This window comes from Trifolium pratense, linkage group LG7 (genome assembly GCF_020283565.1).
Source record: "Trifolium pratense cultivar HEN17-A07 linkage group LG7, ARS_RC_1.1, whole genome shotgun sequence".
NCBI lineage: Eukaryota > Viridiplantae > Streptophyta > Magnoliopsida > Fabales > Fabaceae > Trifolium > Trifolium pratense.
In genome coordinates this window covers 8226557-8232556 of record NC_060065.1, presented here as the reverse complement: position 1 = coordinate 8232556, position 6000 = coordinate 8226557, and positions in this window count along the sequence as shown.

Genomic DNA, 6000 nt, shown 5'->3' with positions numbered 1-6000 from the left:
GGTCTTCCATGAACACAACATCGCGGCTTCTGATAAGTTTATTCCCTATAGGATCATAAAACTTGTAACCAAACTCATCCTGCCCATAGCCGATGAAGATACATTGTTTTGACTTTGCATCCAACTTGGATCTTTCATCCTTTGGAACATGCACAAAAGCCTTACAACCAAAGACTCTCAAATGATCATATTTGACATTCTTACCAAACCAAATTTTGTCTGGAACTTCACTGTTCAAAACAACAGTAGGAGTGAGATTAATAACATGCACCGCCGTGTACAGTGCTTCACCCCAATAATGTTGAGGCAACTTAGCTTCAGAGAGCATACATCTAACTCTCTCAACAAGTGTTCGATTCATCCTCTCTGCTAAACCATTCAACTGAGGAGTTTTAGGAGGAGTCTTTTCATGTGCAATACCCTGCTGCTTACAATAGACATCAAAGGGACCACAATACTCACCACCATTATCAGAACGAACACATTTCAGCTTCTTACCTGATTGCCTCTCAACCAAAGCATGAAATTCTTTGAATTTCTCCAACACTTGGTCTTTTGTCTTTATAGCATATACCCATAGTTTCCTGGAACAGTCATCAATAAAAGTAACAAAATAAAGTGCACCACTAAAAGATTTTACCTTTAATGGACCACAAACATCAGAATGCACCAATTGAAGCAACTCTGACTTTCTTGAGGGAGGATGCTTCTTGAAGGATACTCTAGTCTGTTTACCAGTCATGCAATGAGAACACTTCTCCAAATCTGCATTCTTTAATCCTGGAAGCACATCCTTTTTGGCTAAAACATTCAGCCCCTTTTCACTAATATGACTAAGCCTTCGGTGCCACAAAGATGCTTTCAAGTCGATAACATTCACACTGTCTCTAGCAACCAAAGCTTTTGTCCAATACAGTTTAGAAGTTTTCTCCCCTCTAGCCACAACCAAGTTACCTTTACTGAGTTTCCACTTTCCAGAACCAAAGTGATTATCATAACCACAATCATCAAGCATATGCACAGAGATCAAATTAAAACGAACATCCGGAGCATGTTTGACATCTCTAAGCAACAATTGCATTCCCATGTTGGTTTGCAAGCAAATATCACCAACACCAATTACCTTAGCTACACCATCATTACCCATCTTCAACCCTCCAAAGTCACCGGAAGTATAAGATGTGAAGAACTCCTTCCTCGGTGTAACATGCAATGTAGCACCACTGTCAACAATCCACATGCTCTCATCTGATACAAGATTAATGGACTCATGATCACGGAGAATAACAAGATCATCATTGATAGCAGTAGTAACACGATCATCATCATGATCTTCACGATCTCTTTGTTTCTGCTTACCCTTCTTGCCTTTGTTATCTTTTCTCCACTGATAACAGTACTTTTGTATGTGCCCTGATTTATGACAATAATTACACTCCATATTCTTGTATCGCCCTTTGGACTTGCTTCTGCTATTCTCTCTACCACCCTTCGGTTCTTTCTTCTGACTTCTCCCCCTATTTTCAGTGACAAGTACCTCGGATTGAGATGAAGTACCTTGTGCCTTCCTTCTCATCTCCTCATTAAGAATACCACCCTTAGCCGTTTCCAAAGAAACAACACCTTTAGGAGCAGAACTTGTAATAGAAACCCGAAACGTCTCCCAAGACTCTGGTAAAGATAGCAATAGAAATAGTCCCAAAAGTTCATCTTCAAATTTAATACCCATTCCTGACATCTGATCAAGGAGCCCCTGAAATTCACTCAAGTGATCTGAAATAGAAGTCCCCTCCTTATACTTCAAACTTATGAAGCTATTCAACAAGAACAATTTATTATTCCCTGATTTAGAGGCATACAAGGACTCTAACTTCTCCCACAAAGTTTTTGCATGTATCTCATTAGCAATATGATTATAAATATTATCTTCAACATATTGCCGAATAAAACCACATACCTGTTGATGTTCAAACTCCCATTCTTCACCAGACTTCGAATTCGGCTTTGCGGAACTAAATATCGGTAAGTGCAATTTCTTCACAAATAACAAGTCTTTCATCTTGCCCTTCCACAAATGGTAATTAGACCCATTCAACAATACCATTTTCATATTTGTATTTGACTCCATCTTTCAAACAAGTAAAATTGCCCTTAACCAAGAGCTCTGGTACCACTCTGATGGGGAATTAGCACAATAATAATAATAACGAGCAATACGCAGCGGAAATAAAATTCCCCAAACTTGTAAGAACCTTGAGGATCAACAACAAATAATATGGCAGACAATAAAGCAAAATAAAGACACCGGAATTTTAACGTGGAAAACCCTCGATGTGAGAGTAAAAAACCACGGGTCGTCCAGACCAAAGAAATAGCTCCACTATAATCAAATAAGGGTACAAAAGAGTCTCCAAGTGAGGCACAAATAAGTGCTAACAACCAATTACACAACAAAGCACTAAAGCTTACAAAACAAGAACAAGAAGATGAAAATACCCAAAACACCTGCTGTATTGCGGACTGAATATCTCACGAACCAGACCTTGTTTCGACGATCCGAACGGTCAAAAGATAGCCTCTGGAGTTGCGAACCTGCCCTCCAAATTTGAGTGATATCCAACGGTTAACGAATCCGGAATCGAAGTTTTAGTGGGACTGGTTTGAGAAAAACGGGAATTGTTTTCTCTCTTCTTTTCTCTCTTTTTGAAGGTTGTTCTCTCACAAAATTTACTCACACCATAACCCTAGTATGACCACTCTCCACTTATATAAGTGAGACATAATGGGCTAATAAAATTGGACTTTTCTCCACATAGGAAGGGAGCCCAAAACCCAACACATTATAGATGGATGTATTCCGTTGAAAGGTATATCGTATTTTGTATTAATTTAGTTGATGATAAATTGTAATTATTTTATTTTATTCGACTCATAGCCCTTTATTTTCAGGAGCCTCGGGCATTTAAAATCATACGTTCGTAACAAGATTTCACCAAAAGGTTGTATGGCAAAATGATACATGGAAGAATATCTTAGATTTTGTTCAAGATAATTGGAGGATGGGGACATTGAAATTAAACAAGGTTTAATTCACCAAGACGCAGTGACGATGATAATGGGGTAGTGTGTTGGTGTAAGTCCTATAGGCCAATAAGTTTAATGTTAAATTTAACTTTTTGTATCATGACTTTTATTATTATTATTATTATTATTATTTAAAAATATGAGGCATTATTATTATGTTTAATATTTAAAATAATAAACCCTTGAATAGTAGACTATGCTAATGGTATATTAAGTATGACTTAAACGTGAGACTGCATTAGTATATATAGAACATTATTCTTAAAGCATAGAGACTATTATGTATGTAGATTGATGACCATATTTTATGGGTCGTGAATTTGAAGATATTAAGTATATACATATGTATAAATATTAAGCGTAATATTTATACTAGTTGATCACCATGAGAATACTACATAATATGTTATGAAAAAATGTCATAAGTTATTCTCATAGTGATAATGATGTATATCACCCTTAGAACTGAATCAACCATGATCCCTAGAACTGAAGGCAAGTGCCTTATTTCCATGCAAACATTGTATGTAACAGGATAACTATAAAGTTGGTTAATTAACAAGTACTTCACGAATCATGCTGAGAGACATGGATAAGATTTGCACCTCCTAAATAACGGGAGAAATATACATAGACATCTTGATGAAATATGACTGGAAAATGCACGGCCACTGGACTAAGTTAATTTGAGATATTGAGCTTAGTTGTAGATAATATATTCTGATATCATCAAACACAATATTTAACTATACCAGTATGAAATGGGATATGTACCTTGTGTTCAATATAGATATAAAGGGCAAAAAGATAATTGTACACACGATCGTTATCACGAAAGGTTTCGTCAGATCACATGTCATTCTCATCACTTTGGTAACAACAATGTGTTAGATGCTGATGGTTGTTATCATTTTAAATATATGATTTAATATTATTACCAACGTTTCAAGAACCTATAGAGTCACACACATAGCACATACATATGACATAATGAATAAGTAGGGATTTATTATTTAATTAGCAAAATTAGAGATATGTTGCACACCGTAAGGTACAATGCATTTTATAATGTGGGGTGCATGATATGGTGTGCGCCTAATGAGTCATGAGTCTATAAATAAGACTCATTAGGGTGCAAGTCTTTTCTAATCCTTGTTAGAAACAAAACCTAGCAATTATGGTGTGTGCCTTAACATTGTTAATCCAAGAGAATCATGTGCTTTATGTTTTAGAGAAGACAAGATATCAACCATTTATTTTTCATTTGTTCTTTTTCAAAGTCAAGTGTGGAGCAAAATTTACAAATGGTTGAATGTTGATTTTATACCTTTTTAGGAGAGTTGGAAACATTTTAACACGTTGTGCTCACTAGTGAAAGATAACAAGTATGCAAAGGGAAGGGACGTCATATAATTTGGTTAGCAACAACTTGGTGTTTGTGGAGTACGCATAACAACGTTATGGTTCGAGGCAACTTGGCTAATGTGCATTCCCTAGTGGATTAGATAATTTTTATCTCTTGGTCTTGGTTCATAGGTTGTATAGGAAATAACTCCTCTTATTTTTTTTCCGATTGGTATAATGCTCCGTTAGAATGTATTCAAAGCATATAGTGTGGCTTTTACGAATTGAAATGGTTGAGTACACCTAATGTACTCCTTATAATTCAACTTTTGCTTATAAAAAAAATACTAAAAAAATGTTATTGTTCAAATCTAATGCTAATATAAAAAAGTGATGCTTTAAAGTATTATTGAACGGTGTAATATTACTCAAATATTATATCGGTATAATTTGATCTTTATCCATAACAAATGACCGTATCAAATGATTCAAAATCCACCATTTTCCTTGCCGCTACCAGCCACCATTGCCTAATACGCCCAATAATCTAGCCGTTGCTATTTACTTTGTAAAAATGAAGTGAAAATGTAGCAATTCTTCTAGTATACAGTATTTTTTTATTTAACCTATAAATTACATGCGCATTCCTAATTCTCGCCCGTATCTCCTCAATCAATGTTTGCTTAGTAGTGATCTACAGTTGGGTATTTGTACAAAAATGTATTTTGCGTAATATTGACTATTATACTCTCAAATATTTGTACAAGCATTTTTTTTTTACTAATGAACAAGCATTTCTTGATTATGTGGATTTCTATGTTGAGTGAAAACCAAAGAAATCAAGAATTTACTATATATATTCTCCGGTGTTTTTTATAATAGACAATTGGGTCAACAAAAGTTTATGTATTTGATTTATAATATAAATTAAATATATTAATTTTTGTTGACTCGGTTATTTCTTATAAAAAAAACCGGGGATAGTATGAATCAATTAATTTTAAGGATAAGGGTAAGTTTTATTTAGATTTTGCATTTTTGTGTACACTTTTAAAGCGTCAATAATACTTTAAACTATTGGGATTTTTTTTTTTTTACAATAGAGCTGTGGAACAAACCGAGGATCTCTAGCATCCTATCCAAAAAAAGAAATTATAAGAAATTCTTAGTAAAATTAATGTCTATGTTATTTTTCGAGATCATACTCAAGATCTCTTTCTTAAAACCCATTCAATATCTTTTAGCTCACCAATCGAACTACCAAAGAAGTTGCTCACTACTTAATGTTAGCGCATCTTATCTTATAATAATGCAACTTAAAACACCATTCATAAAGATTGAGAGATTAGTTCATTTTGCTAGACTCAATATTTTGCATACAAATTTGTTCTGCATGCCCCATATTTTTATTGATGAAAGCATTGTAAAGATGAATCTGAGTTTACCAATCAGAGTTTATTAATTATTTAGAAAATGTTAAACCTTCTTAATTGTTGTGTTCACTGTCTTGCTAATATTTTAGCTGCTCGATAATATATAGTGACTATAGCTAGCATGGGAAAGTTGGGTTAA